General features: G+C 44.2%; 1 long non-coding RNA gene across 1 annotated transcript in view; it reads right to left on the bottom strand.

Annotated features, from left to right (window-relative positions):
* Positions 1-365: 365 nt before the first annotated feature.
* The window catches only part of LOC140197569 (uncharacterized), a 33461-nt gene continuing 8112 nt past the window's right edge, over positions 366-25714 (bottom strand). Inside the window, exons 2-3 of the long non-coding RNA XR_011885967.1 lie at positions 2338-2467; positions 366-651 (exon numbers count right to left, since the gene is read on the bottom strand). This is a non-coding gene — a long non-coding RNA (uncharacterized lncRNA). The remainder of the gene's footprint in view (positions 652-2337; positions 2468-25714) is intronic.

A 25714-nucleotide genomic window follows, 5' to 3' on the forward strand; every position in this document is an offset into this window, starting at 1 on the left:
TCGATCACCTCCCTCTTGTGCCCTTCCTCCTCCCCTTTTTCTCATGATCCACCCTCCTTCCCTATCAGATTCCATTTTCTTCAGCACCTTACCTTTTCCACCTCCTACCAACCAGCTTATCACTTCAATACCCCTCCCCCCATCCTCCAATCACACCCCCTCCCTTCACCTATCACCGACCAGTTTGTACTCCTTCCCTTCCCCCACCTTCTTCCCCTTTTATTCCAGTCTTGATGAAAGGTCACAGCCCAAAGCTTTGTCTGTTGATTCCCCTCCTGATCAACTAAGTTCCTCCAGCATTTTGTATTTATAGCTCTGGATTTCCAGCATCTGCACAATCTTTTGTGTTTATGACTTTATGAATACTTTTATTTTGGGGTATTTAGAAACATTATCCCTCCTTATTAAAATCTTCCACTTAATCTATTTCTCCACGACCTGGATCACCACGTTGATGTCGTGTGGAGGCTTGCATGCTTCAAGGAGTCCATCGGGCGATGCCAACTCAGGGCCACCCATGTTAGAAGGTTCATCCAACTCCAGCTTCTGAATGGGCAGGCTCTCGTCTTCTCCACCAGGGCCACACTACATCATGATCCGAAGGAGGAGTGGCTTGGCAAAAACCAATTAGAAGTGTGAAGAGTAAAACACCTGCCATATGAAACGACAACTTAATCCACTTAAATTTTACAGGGAAAGGAAACAGAATCTTTCAGATGTGAGTAAAAGATACTTAATATAAATCGCCTGGCATCAAGATAATGTTCAACAAAGGGGTGACATTGGATCTACTAGAAAATTGAACAAAGGAATGGCAGATGGAATTTAGCTCAGGTAAGTGCAAAGTGATTCATGGCGATGTTGCACCAAGGAAGGACGCACACAGTAAATGAGAGGGCCCTGCTGAGTGTTGTTGAACAGAGAGACATAGGGGTACACGCACATAGCTCCATGGAAATGGTGACATCAGACAGGGCATTGCATGCAAGAGTTGGGATGTCACGTTACTGCTGTGCAAGGTATTGCTGAGATGGTATCGTGCAAAGCCATGGTTACATATTATGGGAAGGATGTGTCTAAATTAGTGAGGGTTTGCAGAAAAGATTCACAAACACGGGAAATTCAGCAGAAAAAGTTGCTGGTGAACGCAGCAGGCCAGGCAGCATCTCTAGGAAAAGGTACATTCGACGTTTCGGGCTGAGTCCCTTCGTCAGGACTAACTGAAAGAAGAGATAGTACGAGATTTGAAAGTGGGAGGGGGAGGGGGAGATCCAAAATGATAGGAGAAGACAGGAGGAGGAGGGATGGAGCCAAGAGCTGGAAAGTTGATTGGCAAAAGGGATACGAGGCTGGAGAAAGGAGAGGATCATGGGACGGGAGGCCTAGGGAGAAAGAAAGGGGGAGGGGAGCCCAGAGGATGGGCAAGGAGTTATAGTGAGAGGGACAGAGGGAGAAAAAAAGAGAGAAAAAAGGGGAAAGTAAATAAATAAATAAATAAATAAATAAGGGCTGGGGTACAAAAGGGAGGTGGGGCATTAACGGGAGTTAGAGAAGTCAATGTTCATGCCATCAGGTTGGAGGCTACCCAGACAGAATATAAGGTGTTGTTCCTCCAACCTGAGTGTGGCTTCATTTTGACGGTGGAGGAGGCCATGGATAGACATATCAGAATGGGACGCGGAACTAAAATGTCCCATTTTAAAATGTCACCTTTTAATTCCACGTCCCATTCCCATTCTGATATGTCACACATTTTATCTGAAGGCTGAGTACAGGGTTAATGGTCGGTTACTTAAGAAGGGCCTGTACTGTGCTGTAGTATTCTAGTGTCTGGGGTGTTGATGAAAGGAAAGACATCAACTTCCCACTCACTAGCACGAGAAAGAAAAGAAACGAAGCTCACAGACTCCAAAATCCTCTACTCCTTCCCCACAGAGAGATCCCAGCAATATTAACAACAAATCCCCAACCCTTCCCCAGCAGAAAAGAACAGTGACAATAACAATCCCCGACCCCCTTACTCACAGAAAAGACAGTAGCATCAAAGCCCCCAACTCCTCCTCTTGCACACAAAAAATTAACAAATCATTCACTTGCCAATCAGCCACAAGAAAGAAAACACCAGAAGACTGAAGGAGACCAATATAAAGTATGGTCCAATAATCACATGCATCTCAGAATATTGAAACTATCTTGCCATTAGCATATGAGGTGAGTGGCCACATAGACTCAGACCTTCCACGAAGAGTGACTGCCAACCCCCGTCTGAACGCCGCTGACCATCACCGCCCTGGCGGCCTCTCTTGGGAGTAATCACTGCCCCCCCTCCACATTCACCTCCATGTTTTAGTCTTCCTTGCCACTTCGAGATGGAGTCGTTCATAACCCCATCTCTGGTCTTTTCCACGAGTCAGCTCATGTTCTCAGTCCTTTTGGGGTCCCCGTCTCTGATCTCCACAAGGCAGCTCTATGGACAAAACAGAATGTTAGATCATTCAAGCAACACACATAAAAGTTGCTGGTGAACGCAGCAGGCCAGGCAGCATCTGTAGGAAGAGGTGCAGTCGACATTTCAGGCCGAGACCCTTCATCAGGACTAACTGAAGGAAGAGCTAGTAAGAGATTTGAAAGTGGGAGGAGGAGGGGGAGATCCGAAATGATAGGAGAAGACAGGAGGGGGAGGGAGGTGCCAAGAGCTGGACAGGTGATTGGCAAAAGGGATATGAGAGGATCATGGGACAGGAGGCCCAGGGAGAAAGAAAAGGGGGGGTGGGGAAAAAACCAGAGGATGGGCAAGGGGGACAGAGGGAGAAAAAGGAGAGAGAGAGAAAAAGAATGCGTGTTAGATCATTCAACTGAGTTCCAAACTGCACATTACAGGTGCCAACAGTTTCCGTAACACAAACTAGACAAAAAAAAAACAAGTAGAAGGTGTAGTAAAAGTGCAATAATTGAAGAGATTTGCTATCTGAAAGATGTCACCTTAGAAATTGTTGTTCACTTGCGCCATCTTGGCCAGAACCACCCATGAGATTCATTTTCTTGTGGCATATTCAATAAATGAAATTATCATAACAGAGTTAATGAAAGTCTGCACCCGACAGGGTGGACAACTAGTATACAACATTTGTAGAATCTCTTGTATTTAAAATTACACGAAGAGTTTTGTAAACTTCACATTGATCTCCCTGTGAGAAGCCATATAAATTGGCATTGTAAATTACAGAGATGTTCTCTCAAGCTGAAGTATACGGTCACCTCTTTCAAGAAAATTAAGCAACTTACATACTATATTTTACTTTAAGGAAATTGAATAGCTTCTTTGATTGGGTTTCAATGTAACATGATTTTATATTGAGAGTTAAAAGACCAGAATGGACAATGTTAAAAATTTGGTCTCTGCCAAATTAGGTGATTACAGCTGGGATGCAGATAAGGCCACAGGCCCTGATTGCAGTCAAGTGGCTTTTACAGGCCTATCTGTTTGTGTAGACCAGATGCAGACCCAGCATTTATTGCACCTGCACTAACTCCTCAGATTAAACTGAGGTCAAGTATCTGTACTGTGAGTGCGTGGAACCTTACTGTTGCCTTTAGGAACAGAAGGATAAACAGACATCTGGGATTAAAATTAATGGAATTCAAAGATCAAAGGCCAGTTTGAATATTGACTCTTCAGTGATGACAGGGAAATAAATTCCAACTGTTATTCTATAGAGGACAATCCGATTTTCAAAAGTCTGTAAATATTTGGAAACATATTGTTTAAGTTCCAACTCCCATTGTTAATGAGTACTTTCAAAGTCAACACCAGGGATATCTTTTATTAAAGAACCCAAAGCATGCTCGGCCTCCTCAGAGATAAATTCTAAGAGTTTAGCATTAGGTTGAGCTAACAAACTCACTCAATGTTAATTAAGCACAAATTGGAGAATAATAGGATTGGCACAGTTGTTCTGGTTATCTGTCCAGCTCGGAAGAAGAACAATTCCCAGAATCCCAATCCCACCACATTTTCCCTGTAAATTATTGCAAAATATTTTCCCTCCTGCCTTTCCCGTTGATTTTTGAAGCCATCAGCTCATTTGTTTCCACCATTGAACTCCAGATCCTAACTATTCCCTGGACTTTTTCTTTACATTGCTCTTGTGGCATGGGAACTGCCATAAGGAAGCAGCATCTATCATCAAGGACCCCATCATCCAGGCTATGCTCTCTTCTTGCTAATAACATCGGCCAGGAGGTGTGGGAGCTTTCATTCCCACATCACTACAGCACAGAAACAGGCCTTTTGGCCCTTCTTGGCTGTGCCAAACTATTTTCTGCCTAGTCCCACTGACCTGCACACGGACCATATCCCTCCATACACCTCCCATCCATGTATCTGTCCAATTTATTCTTAAATGTTAAAAAAGAACCCGCATTTATCACCTCGACTGGCAGCTCATTCCATACTCCCACCACTTTCTGTGTGAGTAAGCCCCTCCCCCAATGTTCCCTTTAAACTTTTCCCCCCTCACCCTTAACCCATGTCCTCTGGTTTTTTTTCCCCCCCTTGCCTCAGTGGAAAAAGCCTGCTTGCATTCACTCTATCAATACCCATCATAATTTTATATACCTCTATCAACTCTCCCCTCATCCTTCTACGCTCCAGGGAATAAAGTCCTAACCTATTCAACCTTTCTTTGTAACTGAGTTTCTCAAGTCCTGGCAACATCCTTGTAAACCTTCCCACATCACTACAACCCTACTATCTCTAATTAAACCATCAGGCTCTTGAACCAGTGTGGATAACTTCATTCACCACAACTCTGAACTGATTTCACAATCTATGGACTCACTTTCAAGAATGCTACAACTCATGTTCTTAGTATTATTTATTTATTTACTCATTTTTTTTATTTGCACGATTTGTCTTCTTTTGCACATCTGTTGTTATTCAGTCACTGTTTATGTGTAGTTTTTTCATTAGTTCTAGTCTATTTACTTTTCTGTAAATAGCTGCAAGAAAACAAATCTCAAGGTAGGGTATGGAGACATTTATATACATTGATAATAAATTTATTTTGACCTTTGAACTTTGTTTCCTTCAACCAAAAGTCAATACCTCTACTACTTGGTCTTTTGTGTCAGTTGGTAAAGGAGTCAATTTGCCTTTCTTTACCCAGTTTAAGGCAATCATTATCATGGAAGCTTCTGTCAAACTTCTCTTCAACTTGCTCTGAGTGGGGGCAACTAGTCTTAGCTGCTATAGTCTCAAGACGATTTGACCTGTAACTGAACTCCCTCATCCCCGGAACTATTCACATGAATCCTTTCTGCATTCTCTCTAAGACCTTCATATACTTCCTAAAACATGGTCACCAGAGTTAGATGCTGCTCCATTTGTGGCCTGACTGGTACTTTGTATAAGCTCAGCATAACTTTCAAGCATTTTTACTTTTTGAGCTTATTTATGAATTTCACAATTCCATATATCTTTTTTTACTATTCATTCAAGGAACGTGCATCTCACAAACTGAGCCAGGATATAATTCACAATCTCTAGTTGCCCCTGAAAATATGGTGGTGAGCTGCCTGCTTGAACTGCTGCAGACCCTGACTTACTTACAGGTCATTACATCACTAGCTTTTAGGGCAGCAATGAAGGTCCTCAATCTCTGGCAGTGTTCAGAGCTTCCTTCATCATGTCAGTAGCTTCCCACTGTCAGTCATGCAAGTCCTGGGTGGGGACTCAGGAATATCATCACACTCAAATGTAGAAGAATTCTTCATTGCTGTTTCCATAATAATTTTGTTTTACCTGAATCAGAATCAGGTTTATTACCACTGGCATTTGTCATGAAATTTGTTAACAGCAGCAGCAGTTCAATGCAATACTTAATATAGAATAAATAAACTAATTAATTAATTAATTAATTATAGTATATGTATATTGAATAGATTAAAAATCATGCAAAAAAACCCCAGAAATAATATATATTAAAAAAGTGAGGTAGTGTTCATGGGTTCAGTGTCCATTTAGGAATCGCATGGCAGAGGGGAAGAAGCTATTCCTGAATTGCTGAGTGTGTGGCTTCAGGCTTCTGTACCTCCTACCTGATGTGAGAAAGGGGCATGGTCTGGGTGCTGGAGATCCTTAATAATGGATGCTGCCTTTCTGAGACACCACTCCTTGAAGATGTCTTGGGTACTTTGTAGGCTAGTACCCAAGATGAAGCTGACTAAATTTACAACCCCCTGCAGCTTCTTTTGGTGCCAGTTGTTAGCCCTGAGCTGAAAGCCAAAACCTGGAGGACCAGTGGACCACACTTAGTCTGGCCTCTACCCTTTGACCTGTTCGGCATGGGTGACCCTTCCAAGAACCAACGCACAAAACCCTGACTAGAGCCAACATATCTCTCCAGGTCATTGAAGAACAGAAGCCTCCAAACCACCACTAGGTTGTGGTCCTCTTGACAGTGCAGTCCTTGAGGTGTGGGTATAATACACAAGCTGTTAGAGGGGATATTCCAGGATCGTGACCCAGCGACAGGAAAGGAAACGGCAATGCATTTTCAAGTCTGGGTGCTATATAGTTTGGAGGGTAACCTCCACTTTGCCATGCTTTCACAGACCTTGTCTTTCTTGTTGGTAGAGATCACGACTATGAAAGGTGCTGTGTAAGGAGTCATGGAGAACTGTTGCTCTGCATTCTCTAGATGGTATAAACCACTGCTACAGAGTGTCAGTAGTGGAGTGAGTAAATGGTTGCTATACCCTCTGAGCTTCTTGAGACTGCAGTTGAAGCTAGACTTACCCAGGCATGAGGAGGGAATTCCGTCACACACCTGATTTGAGCCTTGTCGATGGTAGATAAGCTTTGGAGAGTTAGGAGGCAAGGATTCTTAACCTCTGACCTTCTCTTGATGCCCCATTGTGTATATGACTAATTCAGTTCCGTTTCTGGTCATTAATCTCTGTCTCAGTATACAAATACACCCAGATCATTCTATTCCTGAAGATCTTTTAGAATCCATGTTGGAAGTGAAAAACCATTTGGAGGCTGGAGCAGTAGATGCAACGAGCCTTTAATCATTGTTCCCACAAACAATGATCTCACTTTAAGGACTCTTTATTGTGTTATTTCATGCTCTCACTATTTATTGCTATTATATTTGCATTTGCACAGCTGCTTGTTCATTCACCTTGTTTTATAGTTACCGTTCAATAGATCGGCTGAGTATGCCTGCAGGACAAAGAACTTAGGGTTGCATGTGTTGACATGTATATACTCTGGTAATAACTTTGCTTTGAATTTTGAACTTTGAAATTATTCAGCACGCTACAAACATCACACAGTGAAGATCAGTCAAGAGAGTATCTCTGAGAATGAAGACACACTGAGTTTTCAACATCTTGAATACAAAATTTTATAACAGGTGACTGACAGCCCATCGGTCGTGGTCGTGACCATAAATGGTGAGGCAAATGGTCAGGTAGCTCTCCAGACTTACCATGTGGAGTTCCAAGGCAGAGGGTGCCACTTGGTTGGTCCATGTTACAATTATGGGAGAAGAACTGTGAACAGTATCTTGCTAATTTTTTATATTTATTTTTCCACTACCTATTTAATTTAACTATTTTATATATACTCTTACTGTAATTCATGTTTTTTTTCTCTATTATTATGAATTGCATTGTATTCCTGGCGCAAAGTCAATAAATTTCATGACATATATCGGTGATATAAAACCTGATTCTTATGAGTCACATGAGTATGAGCTTATTTGAAGATCAAAGCCTCAGATATGCCACAGAAACCTTTCTGACGCAGTGGTGTCAAGAAAACAACCTCTCCCTCAATGTCGCAAAAATAAAGGAGTCGGTTGTGGATTACAGGAAGAATGGATACAGGCTAACCTCTATTGACATCAATGGATCTGGGTTTGAGAAGGTAAACAGCTTTAAGTTCCTTGGCATCCACATCACCAAGGACCTCACGTGGTCTGTACATACTGGCTGTGTGGTGAAAAAGGCACAACAGCACCTCTTTCACTTCAGACGTTTGAGGAAGTTTGGTATGGGCCCCCAGATCCTAAGAACATTCTACAGGGGCACAATTGAGAACATCCAGATTGGCTGCATCACTGGCCTGGTGTGGGAAATGAACCTCCCTTAATCACAGGATTCTGCAGAGAGTGGTGCGGACAGCCCAACACATCTGTAGTTGTGAACTTCCCAGGATTCAGGAAATTTACAAAGATGGGTGTGAAAAAGGGCCCAAAGGATCACTGGGGATCCCAGTCACCCCAACACAATCTATTCCCACTGTTACCATTGGGGAAACAGTATTGCAGCATAAAGGTGAAGATCAACAGGCTCCGGGACAGCTTCTTCCACCGGCCATCAGACCGATTAACTCACGCTAATTTGAGTGTACTTTTATATTACATTGACTGTTCTATTTATTGTAAATTATTATAAATTACCGAGATTGCACATTGCACATTTATGGTACACATCAACCACAGCCTACCAGTCAACCTCAACACTTTCCAATTCGCCTACCGGAGCAACAGGTCAACGGCAGATGCCATCTCTCTGGCCCCACATTCCTCCTTAGAACACCTGGAGAATAAAGACGCATACGTAAGGCTCCTTTTTATTGACTACAGCTCTGCCTTTAATACCATCATTCCAAATAAGCTGATTCCTAAGCTCCGGAACCTGGGCCTTAGCACTCAGATCTGCAGCTGGATCTTCAACTTCCTCACAGACAGGACCCAGGCTGTAAAAATAGGGGGAGAAGCTCTCCTCTACAATCACTCTGAGCACCGGTGCCCCACAAGACTGTGTACTCAGCCCCCTGCTGTACTCACTGTACACCCATGATTGTGTAGCCAAGTTTCCATCGAACTCAATATATAAGTTTGCTGATGACACAACAATTGTAGGCCGCATCTTGGGTAATGATGAGTTTGAGTACACAGAGGAAATTAAGAACCTGGTGGCATACTGTGAAGACAATAACCTATCCCTCAACGTCAGCAAGGCGAAGGAATTGGTTGTTGACTTCAGAAGGAGTAGCGGACCACACGACTCAATTTACATCGGTGGTGGGCAAGTGGGGCGGGTCAAAAGCTTTAAGTTCCTCGGGGTCAATATCACAAATGACCTGACTTGGTGCAATCAAGCAGAGTTCACTGCCAAGAAGGCCCAACAGTGCCTTTACTTCCTGAGAAAACTAAAGAAATTTGGCCTGTCCCCTAAAACCCTCACTAATTTTTATAGATGCATCGTAGAAAGCATTCTTCTAGGGTACATCACAACCTGGTATGGAAGTTGTCCTGTCCAAGACCAAAAGAAGCTGCAGAAGATCATGAACACGGCACAGCACGTCACACAAACCAATCTTCAATCCTTGGACTCACTTTACACCGCACGCTGTCGGAGCAATGCTGCCAGGATAATCAAGGACACAACCCACCCAGCCAACACACTTTTCATCCCTCTTCCCTCCGAGAGAAGGTTCAGGAGCTTGAAGACTCGTACGGCCGGATTTGGGAACAGCTTCTTTCCAGCTGTGATAAGACTGCTGAACGGATCCTGACCTGGATCTGGGCCGTACCCTCCAAATATCCCGACCTGCCTCTCGGTTTTTTTGCACTACCTTACTTCCCATTTTTCTATTTATGATTTATAATTTAAATTTTTAATATTTACTAATTTTAACTATTTTTAATATTTTTAATATTTAGTATTTGTAATCCAGGGAGTGTGAAGCGCAGAATCAAATATCGCTGTGATGATTGTACGTTCTAGTACCAATTGTTTGGCGACAATAAAGTATAAAGTTTAATGATGGAAATGAATGTAAAGGTTTTTACTCCTCATGCATGTGAAGGATATAGGAAATAAAGTCAATGCAATTCAATTCAAAAATCCTGTTTTACCAGTCAGCATTGAGCCCAGCTTTTCTTTCTGAATCAGAATCTGGTTTATTATCACTGGCATGTGACGTGAAATTCGTTAACTTAGCAGCAGCAGTTCAATGCAATTAATAATCTAGAAGAGAATATAATAATAATAAATAAAATAATAATAAATAAATAAACAAGTAAATCAAATGTGCAAAAACACAAATACTGTACATTTTTTAAAAAGTGAGATAGTGTCCAAGTATTCAATGGTCCATTTAAGAATCTGATGGCAGAGGGGAAGAGGCTGTTTCTGAATTGCTGAGTGTGTGCCTTCAGGCTTCTGTACCTCCTTCCTGATGGTAACAGTGAGAAAAGGGCATGCCCTGGGTGCTGGAGGTCCTCAGTAATGGACACTGCCTTTCTGTGACACCGCTCCCTGAAGATGTCCTGGGTACTTTGTAGGCTAATACCCAAGATGGAGCTGACTAGATTTACAACCTTCTGCAGCTTCTTTTGGTCCTGTGCAGTAGCACCACCACCCCCCCACCCCCATACCAGACACAGATGTAGCCTGTCAGAATGCTCTCCACGGTACAATTATAGAAGTTTTTGAGTGTATTTGTTGGCATGCCAAATCTCTTCAAACTCCTATTAAAGTATTGCTGCTGTCTTGACTTCTTTATAACTGTATCGATGTGTTAGGACTGGGTTAGATCCTCAGAGAACTTGACACCCAGGAACTTGAAACTGCTCACTCTCTCCACTTCTGATTCCTCTATGAAGATTGGTATGTGTTCCTTCATCTTACCCTTCCTGAAGTCCACAATCAGCTCTTTTGCCTTACTGACGTTGAGTGCCAGGTTGTTGCTGCGGCACCATTCCACTAATTGGCATAACTCACTCCTGTACGCTCTTTCGTCACCATCTGAGATTCTACCAACAATGGCTGTATTGTCAACAAGTTTGCAGATGGTATTTGAGCTATGCCTAGCCACACAGTCGTGTGTATATAAAGAGCAGAGCAATGGGCTAAGCACAAATTCCCATGGTGTGCCAGTGTTGATCGTCAGTGAGGAGGTGATGTTATCACCAATCCGCACATATAGTGGGCTTCCAGTTAGGAAGCTGAGGATCCAGTTGCAGAGGGAGGTACAGAGGCCCAGGTTCTGCAACTTCTCAATCAGGATTATGGAAACGATGTTATTAAATGCTGAGTTATAGTCGATGAACAGTATCCTGACATAGGTGTTAGTGTTGTCCAGGTGGTCTAAAGCCGTGTGGAGATCCACTGATATTGCATCTGCCGTTGACCTATTGTGGCAATAGGTAAATTGCAATGGGTCCAGGTCCTTGCTGAGGCGGGAGTTCAGTCTAGTCATGACCAATCTCTCAAAGCATTTCATCACTGTTGATATGAGTGCTACCAGGCGATAGTCATTAAGGCAGCCCACATTATTTTTCTTAGGCACTGGTATAATTGTTGCCTTTTTGAAGCAAGAGGGAACCTCCGCCTGTAGCAATGAGAGGTTAAAAATGTCCTTGAATACTCCTGCTAGATGGTTGGCACAGGTTTTCAGAGCCTTACCAGGTACTCCATCGGGACCTCCCACTTGCAAGGTTTCACTCTCTTTAAAGACAGTTTAACATCGGCCTCTGAGACGGAGATCACAGGGTTATCAGGTGCAGTAGGGATCTTCACAGCTGTAGTTGTGTTCTCCCTTTTAAAGTGGGCACAGAAGGCGTTGAGCTCATCCGGTAGCGAAGCATCGCTGCCATTCACACTGTTGGGTTTCACTTTGTAGGAAGTAATGTCTTGCAGACCCTGCCAGAGTTGCCGTGCATCCGATGTCACCCCCAACCTCATTTGAAATTGTCTCTTCACCCTTGAAATAGCCCTCCGCAAATCATACCTGGTTTTCTGGTACAGGCCTGGGTCACCAGACTTGAATGCCACAGATCTAGCCTTCAGCAGACGACGTACCTCCTGGTTCATCCACGGCTTTTGGCTTGGGAATGTACAGTAAGTCTTTGTGGGAACACACTCATGCACACAGGTTTTAATGAAATTGGTAACAACTGCAGCATTCTCATCCAGGTTTGAAGATGAATCCCCGATTACAGTCCAGTCCACCGATTCAAAGCAGTCCTGTAGATGTTTCTGTGCTTCCCGTGTCCATGCCTTCTTGGTCCTCACTGCTGGCGCTGCAGTCTTCAGTCTCTGCCTATACTCAGGGAGTAAAAGTACAGCCAGGTGATCAGACTTCCCGAAGTGAGGGTGTGGAATAGCACGGTAGGCATTCTTGGTGGTGGTGTAGCAATGGTCCAGTGTGTTGTTCCTCAGGTATTGCAAGTGATAGCTGCTTAGTGATTTTTTTCAGATTAGCCTGGTTAAAATCTCCCAAAACCATGGTGAAGGCATTAGGGTGTGCTGTTTCATGTATGTTGATCCCATTGCTCAGATCACCTAAAGCCCGATTGACATCGGCCTGAGGTGGAATGTATACTGCTACCAAAATGACCCCAGAGAATTTCTGCAGTAGGTAAAAAGGATGGCATTTTACTGCATGTTGGGGCACTGGAGAAGCAACTGGATGACCTCAGGTTCATCCGGGGAAATGAGAGTTTTCTGGACAGGACCTACAGCGAAATCGTTACACCAAAGACACTGGAAGGGAGAAGGGGGGCAAAGGTGAGGAAGGGTTGGATGCTTGGAGTACAGGAGACCCCGGGGGATGTGCCTCTTGAAAACAGGTTCACTCCCTTGGAAGCTGTCGGAACAGAAGATACTGCCAGTCTGAGAGGCAGACAGGTCTGCGAGTCAAAAATTGGCGCTGAAACAAAGCCGAGGAGACAGCTGTCAGGCAGAGCCGTGGTAGTAGGGGACTCCATAGTGAGAAGTACAGAAAGGGGTTTCTGTGGCAACAGGCGGGATTTAAGGATGGTGTGTTGCCTCCCTGGTGCCAGGATCAAGGACGTCACGGACCGATTGCAGGGCATCCTCAGGGGTGAAGGTGAACAGACAGAAGTGGTACTGCATGTCGGCACAAATGACATCGGGAAGCGGAGGAAAGAAATTCTGCAGCGTGACTTCAGAGAACTCGGAAGAAGGCTGAAAAGCAGGACCTCCAGGGTGGTTATCTCTGGTTTGCTTCCAGTTCCTCGTGCTGGTGAGGGCAGGAACAGGGAGACAGGGGATCTGAATGTGTGGCTGAGGAGCTGGTGCGGGAAGCAGGGATTTAGATTCTTAGACCACTGGGATCTGTTTTGGGGTCAGGCTGAATTGTACAGAAGGGACAGGTTGCACCTTAACAGGTGAGGGACCAGCGTTCTGGCAGGCAGGTTTGCCACTGCTACACAGGTGTGTTTAAACTAAGTAGTGGGGGGGAGGAGAGGAAATATAAGGATGGAGTTAAAGAGAGAGAGAATAAGGAAAGTTAAGAAAGACAACAGAATTAATGGGGCAGAAAGCTCAGGAAGGGATCGGAGAGTATGGCCAAGTGCAATAGGAATCGATGTGAAAGGTGAGGGGAGTAATGGATTAAAAGTATTCTATATGAATGCACGAAGTAAAAAAATAAAGTGGATGAGCTTGAGGCTCAGTTGGAAATTGGTAAGTATGATGTTATGGGAATAACAGAGACATGACTGCAAGAGGACCAGGGCTGGGAAATGAATATTCAAGGGTATACGTCCTATTGAAAGGACAGACTGATGGGCAGAGGGGGTGGGGTGGCTCTGTTGGAGAGGAATGAAATTCAGGCCCTTGTGAGGGGCAACCTAGAATCAGGAGATGTAGAGTCAGTATGGATAGAACTGAGAAATTGTAAGGGCAAAAAGACCCTAATGGGAGTTATCTGCAGGCCACCAAACAGTAGCCTAGATATAGGGTTCAAGTTAAATCAAGAGTTAAGATTGGCATGTCGCAAAGGTAATACTACGGTTGTTATGGGGGATTTTAACATGCAGGTAGACTGGGAAAATCAGGTTGGTACTGGACCCCAAGAAAGGGAGTTTGTGGAGTGCTTCTGAGATGGATTCTTAGAGCAGCTTGTACTGGAACCTACCAGGGAGAAGGCAATTCTGGATTTAGTGTTGTGTAATGAACCAGATTTGATAAGGGAACTTGAGGTAAAGGAGCCATTAGGAGGTAGTGACCATAATATGACAAGTTTTAATCTACAATTTGAGGGGGAGAAGGGAAAATCGGAAGTGTCAGTATTACAGTTGAACAAAGGGGACTATGGACACATGAGGGAGGAGCTGGCAAAAGTTGACTGGAAAGATACCCTAGCAGGGATGACAGTGGAACAACAATGGCAGGTATTTCTGGGAATAATACAGAAGGTGCAGGATCAGATCATTCCAAAGAGGAAGAAAGATTCTAAGGGGAGTAAGGGGCGACCATGGTTGGCAAGGGAAGTCAAGGACAGTATAAAAATAAAAGAGAAGTATAACATAGCAAAGATGAGCGGGAAGCCAGAGGATTGGGAAACTTTTAAAGAGCAACAGAGGATAACTAAAAAGGCAATACGGGGAGAAAAGATGAGATACGAAGGCAAGCTAGCCAAGAATATAAAGGAGGATAGTGAAAGCTTCCTTAGGTATGTGAAGAGGAAATAATTAGTTAAAACCAAACTTGGGCCCTTGAAGACAGAAATGGGTGAATTTATTGTGGGGAACAAGGAAATGGCAGACGAGTTGAACAGGAACTTTGGATCTGTCTTCACTAGGGAAGACACAAACAATCTCCCAGATGTAATAGTGGCCGGAGGACCTAGGGTAACAGAGGATCTGAAGGAGATTCACATTAAGCAGAAAATGGTTTTGGATAGACTGATGGGACTGAAGGCTGATAAATCCCCAAAGCCTGATGGTCTGCACCACAGGGTACTTAAGGAGGTGGCTCTAGAAATCGTGGACACATTGGTAATCATTTTCCAATGTTCTATAGATTCAGGATCAGTTCCTGAGGACTGGAGGGTAGCTAATGTTATCCCACTTTTTAAGAAAGGAGGGAGAGAGAAAACAGGCAATTACAGATCAGTTAGCCTGACATCAGTGGTGGGGAAGATGCTGGAGTCAATTATAAAGGATGAAATAGCGGCACATTTGGATAGCAGTGGCAGGATAGGTCTGAGTTGGCATGGATCTACGAGGGGGAAATCATGCTTGACTAATCTTCTGGAATTTTTTAGGGATGTAACTGTGAAAATGGACAAGGGAGAGCCAGTGGATGTAGTGTACCTGGACTTTCAGAAAGCCTTTGATGAGGTCGCACACAGGAGATTAGTGGGCAAAATTGGAGCACATGGTATTGGGGGTAGGGTACTGACATGGACAGAATATTGGTTGGCAGACAGGAAACAAAGAGTAGGGATTAACGGGTCCCTTTCAGAATGGCAGGCGGTGACTAGTGGGGTACTGCAAGGCTCAGTGCTGGGACCGCAGCTATTTACAATATACATTAATGATTTAGATGAAGAGATTAAAAGTAACATTAGCAAATTTGCAGATGACACAAAGCTGGGTGGCAGTGTGAAATGTGAGGAGGACGTTGAGATAATGCAGGATGACTTGGACAGGTTGGGTGTGTGGGCAGATGCATGACAGATGCAGTTTAATGTGGATAAATGTGACGTTATCCACTTTGGTGGCAAGAACAGGAAGGCAAATTACTATTTCAATAGTGTCAATTTAGGAAAAGGGGAAGTACAATGAGATCTATGTGTCCTTGTTCATCAGTCACTGAAAGTAAGCATGCAGGTACAGCAGGCAGTGAAGAAAGCTAATGGCATGTTGGTCTTCATAACAAGGGGAGTTGAGTATAGGAGCAAAGAGGTCCTTCTGCAGTTGTACAGGGCCCTGGTGAGACCACACCTGGAGTATTGTGTACAGTTTTGGTCTCCAAATATGAGGAAGGACATTCTTGTTATTGAGGGAGTACAGCGGAGGTTCAGCAGGTTAGTTCCCGGGATGGCGGGACTGTCATATGTTGAAAGGTTGGAGCGACTGGGCTTGTATACACTGGAATTTAGAAGGATGGGAGGGGATCTGATTGAAACATATAAGATCGTTCAGGGATTGGACACGCTGGAGGCAGGTTCCCGATGTTGGGGGAGTACAAAACCAGAGGCCACAATTTGAGAATAAGGGGTAGGCCATTTAGAACAGAGTTGAGGAAAAACTTTTTCACCCAGAGAGTTGTGGATCTGTGCAATGCTCTGCCTCAGAAGGCAGTTGAGGCCAATTCTCTGGATGCTTTCAAGAAAGAGTTAGATTGAGCTCTTAATGATAGCGAGGTCAAGGGATATGGAGAGAAGGCAGGAACAGGGTACTGATTGTGGATGATCAGCCATGATCACAGTGAATGGCGGTGCTGGCTTGAAGGGCCGAATGTCCTATTTCTGCACCTATTGTCTATTGCTAGATATTTCAGGTCTGGTGAGCAGAATTGGGACAGCACTGATATATTTGTGCACCAAGAAAAGTTGATCATGAGTCATATCTCTTCACCTCTGCTTTTGAGAGACTCTATAGATCTATCCTGATGGTGTATAGTAAACCCGTCGACCTGAATCGCTGCATCCAGTACGGAAGGAGTTAAACAGGAATCCGTGAAACAATGGACGCTTCTAAGGTCTGGACTACCTGTAACAATCATCTCCAGGCACTGGAAAATGCTGCTAGTGTCTCCACAAAATCTTCCAAATGTGCTTGAAGATAGATAAACCAACTTCAGAGTTCTCTTCCAGTCCAGTGACCCCGTTATTAAGATATTATTAATCTCATTCTCATCTACTGTACTGGCTATGGTCCTTTCCTGGCAGGGACTCAAACCAAACAGTCTCTTCCTAGCTCTGTACTGAGAGGATATTCTTGATAAGTATATTATTGTCTCACGTGCTGAGGGACAGTGGCCTGCATCCATACAGATTATCTCAAAACATAAGTGCATTGAGGTCATACAAAGCAATAACAGAATGCTGGATACAGAGTTACAGTTACATGGAATGTGTAGTGCATGCAGATTATAAGGTGCAAGGGCCGCGTTGAGGTAGATTGTGAGGGCAAGAGTTCATCTTTATCGTACTAAATGTAAAGAACAGTGGGACAGAAACTGTTCTTGAGCCTGATGGTGTGTGGTTTATCTTCTACGTGATGGAAGGGGGAGGTGGGGGGAAGAAAGAATAACTAGGGTGGGTCTTTGATTACGTTGGTTGCTTTTCCCAGGCAGTTGGTAATATAGAACCGTCCATAAAAGAGTGTTTGGTTTTTGTGATGGTTTGAACTTCTTACAACCTCTTATGGTATCTGATGAAGGGTCTCAGCCCGAAATGTCGACAGTTTACTCCCCTCTATAGATGCTGCCTGATTTGTTGAGATCCTTCAGCATTTTGTTTGCGTTGCTCATGATTTGTAGAATCTTTAGTATTTCACATTAACTCTGTTTCTCTTACCACATGCAGCCCAACCTGCCAAGTATTTCCAGCATATTCTGCTTTTGTCTTGTTGCTAGTGATTGGTTGTTGTTGCGTCTTGAGGAAAGGCCATTCCAGGGTAGCCTGGCTGAAGAATTTACAGGGAATATCTTGGCAACATTGCAAACTCCAGTCAACAGACTACTAAAACAGTAGAACAAGTTTGGAAAATCTTTGTTTAGATTTGGTTCTGACTGTCTTGCAATAGAAACTCTTATTCTGTCGAAAACAAAGGGTAAAAAGAGCAGCACAATAATGATGCAAATAAGTCTTGTTAATCGATGCTCTGAATTTGAGAGGGCCTGACATACAAGTAATCTAAAAACCCATTGTCCAAGTGTTTTCACATGACATGCTATTTTTAGGTAGCTGTTCATTTAACAAGAATACCTGAAATTTGAAGTGGTTTACCATTTAGCTTCAATGGCCCTTGTTGGCTTGAACTTTCTCCTGCCGTATTTCCATTTGCTAATGAGTAGATCAAGGCCAGAGTTTCTGCTGGGCTTCTTTATAGTGTGTGACAGCTGATTGATTAGCTAGCTGAAAGAGCCACTCTCGCACAATGAGAGCCTGTGAGCGGTAGTTATTGTGGACCAGAATTTTGTTTTCCCCTGAGTCTTCAAGCAAGTGGGAGATGAAAGAGTCTGGTTCAATTTGTTGCAGCTGAAAGTGTCCAAGGGAATATTGGCATCATATTTTGATATTAATGTTAACCCTGCCAGTCCTGACTGCTGATCTGAATGTGGGAGCTGGCATTGCAATAAGCTGGCTGCAGAAACAAAGGAAGGATTTCTCTTGGAGATAAATTCTTGACTGAGTTTATATATTACGTTGAACTCAAAGCAGAGAAAAAATAAAAAAAAGAAAGTTTTTGGATGTTCCTGCATAAAAGGAAGGCATTTGGGAAACTTTTTATCCAACAGTGGGATGTACACATTGCTAGAAAGTCTTGCCCTCTTCACACTACTGCCATCAGGAAGGAAGTACAGGATCCTTATAGTAGATCCCACACCACCAGGTTCAGGAACAGTTAAACCTCAACCAGAGGGATAACTCCACTCACCCCAACACTGGGCTGATTCCACAACCTATGGACTCACTTTCTAGGCCTCTACAGCTCATGTTATTAATATTATTTGTTTATTTACTATTTTGTTTTTCTTTTTGTATTTTCATAATTGATTTTCTTTTCTGCATTGGTTGGTTGTATGTCTTTGTGTGTAGTTTATTTTTCATTGATTCTATTGTGTTTCTTTGGTTCTACTACAAATAACTGCAAGAAAATGAATCTCAGGGCGCAGCATGGTGACATATATGAACTTCGATAATAAATGTACTTTGAACTCCATTTTGAGTGATTGTTGGTGCCAGATGGGGTGGTTTGAGTATCTCAGAAACTGTTGATCTCCTGGAAATGTCATGCACAACAATCTCTAGTGTTTACAGAGGACGGTAAGAAAAACAAAAAGAAAATCTCTTGAACAGCAGTTCTGTAGGCAAAAATGCCTTGTTAATGACAGAGGAAAATGAATGGCCACACTGGCTCAAGCTGGCAGGAAGGCAGCAGTAATGCAAATAACCGCACGTTACAAACAGTGATGTGCGGAACAGCATCTCTGAACCCACAACAACTTGAACTTTGATGGGCTACAACAACGGAAGACCACAAATATACACTCAATGGCCACTTTATTAGGTGTTAGGGAGTATTCTGAAGCTATCTGACTTCAGCAGATACTAATTCATGCAAGGATCATTCAAGAAATCAGGAGGGCTAAAAGAAGACATGAGGTTGCCTTGGCAGTCAAAGTGAAGGATAATCCAAAGAGCTTTTACAAGTATATTAAGAGCAAAAGGATTGTAAGGGATAAAATTGGTCCTCTTGAAGATCAGAGTGGTCGGCTTTGTGCGGAACCAAAGGAAATGGGGGAGATCATAAATAGGTTTTTTTGCGTCTGTATTTACTAAGGAAGCTGGCATGAAATCTATGGAACTGAGGGAATCAAGTAGTGAGACCATGGAAACTGTACAGATTGAAAAGGAGGAGGTGCTTGCTGTCTTGAGGAAAATTAAAGTGGATGAATCCCCGGGACCTGACAGAGTGTTCCCTCGGACCTTGAAGGAGACTAGTGTTGAAATTGCGGGGGCCCTGGCAGAAATATTTAAAATGTCGCTGTCTACGGGTGAAGTGCCGGAGGATTGGAGAGTGGCTCATGTTGTTCCGTTGTTTAAAAAAGGATTGAAAAGTAATCCGGGAAATTATAGGCCAGTGAGTTTAACGTCAGTAGTAGGTAAGTTATTGGAGGGAGTACTAAGAGACAGAATCTACAAGCATTTGGATAGACAGGGGCTTATTAGGGAGAGTCAACATGGCTTTGTGCGTGGTAGGTCATGTTTGACAAATCTGTTGGAGTTTTTCGAGGAGGTTACCAGGAAAGTGGATGAAGGGAAGACAGTGGATATTGTCTACATGGACTTCAGTAAGGCCTTTGACAAGGTCCCGCATGGGAGGTTAGTTAGGAAAATCCAGTCGCTAGGTATACATGGAGAGGTGGTAAATTGGATTAGACATTGGCTCGATGGAAGAAGCCAGAGAGTGGTGGTAGAGAATTGCTTCTCTGAGTGGAGGCCTGTGACTAGTGGTGTGCCACAGGGATCAGTGCTGGGTCCATTGTTATTTGTCATCTATATCAATGATCTGGATGATAATGTGGTAAATTGGATCAGCAAGTTTGCTGATGATACAAAGATTGGAGGTGTAGTAGACAGTGAGGAAGGTTTTCAGAGCCTGCAGAGGGACTTGGACCATCTGGAAAAATGGGCTGAAAAATGGCAGATGGAGTTTAATACTGACAAGTGTGAGGTATTGCACGTTGGAAGGACAAACCAACGTAGAACATACAGGGTTAATGGTAAGGCACTGAGGAGTGCAGTGGAACAGAGGGATCTGGAAATACAGATACAAAATTCCCTAAAAGTGTCGTCACAGATAGATAGGGTCGTAAAGAGAGCTTTTGGTACATTGGCCTTTATTAATCGAAGTATTGAGTATAAGAGCTGGAATGTTATGATGAGGTTGTATAAGGCATTGGTGAGGCCGAATCTGGAGTATTGTGTTCAGTTTTGGTCACCAAATTACAGGAAGGATATAAATAAGGTTGAAAGAGTGCAGAGAAGGTTTACAAGGATGTTGCCGGGACTTGAGAAACTCAGTTACAGAGAAAGGTTGAATAGGTTAGGACTTTATTCCCTGGAGCGTAGAAGAATGAGGGGAGATTTGATAGAGGTATATAAAATTATGATGGGTATAGATAGAGTGAATGCAAGCAGGTTTTTTCCACTGAGGCAAGGGGAGAAAAAAACCAGAGGACATGGGTTAAGGGTGAGGGGGGAAAAGTTTAAAGGGAACATTAGAGGGGGCTTCTTCACACAGAGAGTGGTGGGAGTATGGAATGAGCTGCCAGACGAGGTGGTAAATGCGGGTTCTTTTTTAACATTTAAGAATAAATTGGACAGATACATGGATGGGAAGTGTATGGAGGGATATGGTCCGTGTGCAGGTCAGTGGGACTAGGCAGAAATTGGTTCGGCACAGCCAAGAAGGGCCAAAGGGCCTGTTTCTGTGCTGTAGTTTCTATGGTTCTATGGTTCTATGGTTCCATTCTCTTTGTAAATGTCAAGCTGTAAATTGGTGACCCGCCTCAATGACTATCGGCCAGATGTACTTAGCTCCACAGTGATGAAGTGTTTTGAGAGGTTGATGATGAAACATATCAGCTCCTGACTGAGAGTTGACTTAGACCCATTCCAATTTGCCTGCTGGAGCAACAGGTTCGCAATGGATGCCTCCTGATGGCTCTTCACTCAATCCTAAAACATCTGGACTGAAAAGATGCATACATCAGGATGCACTTCATCATCTACAGCTCTCAAAACTAATCAATAAGCTGCAAGACCTTGGCCTCAATGTCTCCTTGTGCAATTGGATCCTGGGTTTCCTCACTAATAGAACCTAGCCAGTTTAGATCAGCACAATCATAGTCTCCATCAGCACAGGTGCACCACAGGGCTGTGTGCTCAGCCCCCACTCTACTCACTTCACACTCCTGACTGTCCGGCTATGCACAGCTCCAGTTCCAGATTCAAGTTTGCTGATAGCATCACTGTCGCAGACTGAGTCAAAGGTGGTGATAAATCAACATACAGGAGGGAGAATGAATATCTGGCCAAGTGGTGACATAACAGCAACCTCTCACTCAACGTGACCAAGACCAAGAAACTGACTGTCAACTTCAGGAGAGGGAAACCAGAGGTCGATGAGCCAGTCGTCGTTGGAAGATCAGAAGTAGGGACAGTTAGCAACTTTAAATTCCTAGGTGTCACTATTTCAGAGCACCTGTCTGGGGCCTAGTATGTAAGTGCAATTGTGAAGAAAACATAGCAGCACCTTTGCTTCCTTCAAAAGTTGCAGAGATTTGGCAGGACATCTAATACTTTGACAAACTTCTGTAGATGTGTAGTGGAGAGTATATTAATTGGCTGCATCACAGCCTGGTATTAAACCACCAATGCCTTTGAAAATGCTACAAAAAGTAGTGGATTTGGCCCAATACTTCATGGGTAAAGCTCTTCCATCCATTTGCATGAGACAATGTTGTGAGACAAGAGTACTTGACGAGGATGGTTTGGACCCAGATGCTGGGGTATCTGAAGCAATGATCGAGACACGGTATCAAACTAGATCTAAACTCACAACAAATTCTAGACAATATCACGAATAGACTTACGATTGAGAACCAAACTTTAATTTAGGTGTTCCTTAAATACTCAATTCCTGGCACCCAAAATATCATGACCAATTCACATGACCGTCCTGAACATTTAAAGGGGCCGTGCCAGTTTATGTTAAAGGGCATAACCAGGTACTCATAGTGCCCCGTCAGTGTATTGAATGCAGTCTTGCACTCATTGCCTTCCCTTATATAAACTAGACTGTATGCACTCTGTAGTTCTAGATTAGTGAGTACCCTTGCTCCTTGGAGCACCTTGAAGGCTGTACTCATGAGTGGAAGCGGGGTGGTAACGATTCTCTGCTGTTATGCAGTTTAATCCCCTATAATTACTGCACAGATGCAGGTTATCATTTTTCTTTTATGTAAAGAAGCTTGTGCCAAATGAAGCCCATGGCAAGAGCCTCCTTTATATACTCTTCCCTTACACCTCTGTCTATGCTTGAGACTGCATACAAACGATCCCGCGGGGGATAGCTACCTGGCAGCAGGACTATAGCACAGTCACAGGGTCGGTGCGGTGGAAGAGTCGAGGCCTTTCCCTTGCTGAAGACTTCCTCCAGGTCCTTGTAGATGGAAGGGATTTCAACCAGTCTGGGTATTGCTATCTCCTCCAGACCTTCCTTCAAGGATAACTCCTGAGGCTTCTAAGGTGGTAGGGGTGATTCGACAGACCTCAGAGTCCCCTCCCTAGGATCACAAAGCTCGTTTGTAGAACAGTGGCCAAATCAGTGTCCAAATCCCTGTCTGTACTCTCAGATGACAGCAGTGAGGTGTTATCGATAGTCCTTGGCCCCCCACCCTCAGAGTAGGCTTGAAGAATTGGCATGAAGGTGTCTTTCCCATCCTCGAGACCTGGCAGTTGAATGTCTTAGCTGCAAGTGTTCCAGACTGCTCAGGCATTTCCTTGGTCTTCCCCTGAATTAGAGATCTTCTCTCTCTAGTTCCCGTGGGGTCCTGACTTGACGGTGTCGGGACTCGGTCTCCAGAAGGTCTCGAGCTACCTTTCACTGAAGGCTGATCCCTTATTGGTCATTGGTCATGGGAGAGTCTGGGTGTCGCAACACTGCGCCACAAACGAACCCTCTTACAATGACTGGACCAGGCAATGATTCTCCCCTCCCTCCAGTCCACGGATGGGTTATGTTGGGACAACCAAGGGTACCTAAGGATCAGCGGTATCAGTGGTAAGTCAATGATGTAGAAACTAATGTCTTCCACATGATCCCCTATCCTCATCTGCAAAACCATAGTCTGTTGTTGGTTCCCTAGTGGGCGGCCATCCAAGGCAGTTACAGGCAAGGACTGGCTCAACCCCTGCAGTGTTATGCCAAACAGATGGGCGGTTCCTACATTGACAAAGTTACCGGCTGCCCCACAGTCCACAAAAGCCTTCACGTGCCTTCAGTTCTTACCCCAGGTGAACCGTGCCTTCAACACGAAACCAGAATCGGTGGGATTGGAAATAGTGGGGGCTGCCATCACAGTCGTCCCGATACTGGATGGTCTTAGCAGTTTTCCCATGGTTGTAGCTTGGGACATTCAGCCTGCAGGTGACCTGCATGGGTTCGACTGGATCTTGAACAGGTGATGAGCTGGTCATTGTCCGAGGTTGGGGAGTGGAACTGCAGTGCATAGGGATTGCTTCGACTGCCCGTCTTCGGCCTCCTGAAGTGATTCCACTTTTGCCCTGCCAGATGATTATTGAAACAGATGGACAAGTCAATCAGAACCTCTAAGTTCTCTGCTGGCTCTCCCAAGGCAAGGCCAAGGCCTCCCCGTTCCAACCACTCTCCTAGACCAAGGTTCAAAATTTGATCATGTATTCGGCTGCTGACTGTCCACCCTGCAGAATCCTCACCACATGTTCCGAGGCTTGGCTGGCCCTGCAGGGTGATGAAACACCTTGCTCGTGGTGGCCATGAATTCCTCCAAACCCAAGCAAACCTCTGACCTATGTTGTCCATGCACGGTGGCCCAGGCCAGGGCTCTTCCAGTTAGGAAGAGATAATGAAGTCCAGATTTTCACAGTCTGAATGGAACTGGGAGTTCAAATGTTAATGAGCACTGGATGAGGAAGCCATGGCAAGAACCCAGGTCACCATTGAACCTCTCCAGGATTGGAAGATGACTGACTCTTCCAAGCGACTTTGGATTCCTCCTTCCAAAAGTTGATGAACAGCTACCTGGAGGCCACAAATTACCAGACCTTGTTTGGAAATCCTTTCACTGTGGCTGGCCACAGCAGACGAAAGATTCTGATATCCTGCTGGGTCAATTTTGGCTCAATCATACTGTGACAAGAGTCCTTGATGAGGGTGGTTTGTACCCAAATGCTGGGGTATCCAAAGCAAGATTTGAGACATGGTATCAAACTGGATCCAAGCACAAAACAAATGCTTGACGATATTGCTAGTAGGCTCACGATTAAGCACCGAACCTCAGTTCAGCTGTTCCTTAAATACTCAATTCTTGGCACCCAAAGTATAAGTGCCGATTAGCAGGACTGTCCTGAACCCTGTACTCCAGAGAGTTAGAGCACCTAAATCTCGGAAGCTGGCTCGGTTGGGAGCGTTTCGTAGCATGTTGTAGGACATCAGCATCCATCATCAGAGATCATCACCACCCAGGTCACTGTCTAGTCCTGACGAAGGGTCTCGGCCCAAAACATCGACTGTAGCTCTTCCTAGAGATGCTGCCTGGCCTGCTGCGTTCACCAGCAACTTTGATGTGCGTCACTGTTTCGAGATTCTGTTCCTTTAGACATGATAGATCTGGAGGGATTAAAGGGGAAGGGTGGCATTACTCATCAGTGCTGAGTCTATAAATATGTTAGAGTGTTTAAAGGTCAAGGAAGATGAAGTGTTGAGCCTTCTAAGAAGTATTAAAGCGGTAAGTCTCCAGAGCCTGATGCAATTTACCCTGGCTTCTTGAAGGCAGTGAGACGAGATTGTTGGGCCGTTGACCTCTATCTGCATGTCCTCTCTAGCCACAGGCAAGGTCCAAGAGGACTGGTGAATCGTCAATTTTGTACCTCTATTTAAAAGAACAAGGGAAAATACTGGGAACTATAGATTGGCGAGTCTTACGTCAGTTGCAGGAGAGTTACTGGAGAAAATTCTTAGGGATAGGATACATGAATGTTTGGAAACCCATGGGCTAACTACGAAGAGGCAGCGTGGCACTGTGCATGGCAAGTCATGCCTAACCAACTTGATTGAGTTGTTTGACAAGGTTACGAGAGAGATTGATGAGGGTAGGGCAGTGGATGTTGCCAACATGGATTTTAGTAAAGCCTTTAACAAAGTCCCTCATGGGACGCTAATCTAGAAGGTAAAAATGCATGGTATCTGCGAAGAATTGGCTGTTTGGGTGCAGGACTGGCTTGCACATAGAATTCAGCGGGTAATGGTTGAAGGGATTTATTCAAGCTGGAGATCTGTAATTAGCTGAGTTGCGCGGGGATCTGTGTTGGGACCTCTGCTGTTTGTAATGTATATAGAAACATAGAGGACCTACAGCACAATACAGGTCCTTCAGCCCA

Source organism: Mobula birostris, chromosome 5 (assembly GCF_030028105.1).
Source record: "Mobula birostris isolate sMobBir1 chromosome 5, sMobBir1.hap1, whole genome shotgun sequence".
Taxonomy (NCBI): Eukaryota; Metazoa; Chordata; class Chondrichthyes; order Myliobatiformes; family Myliobatidae; genus Mobula; species Mobula birostris.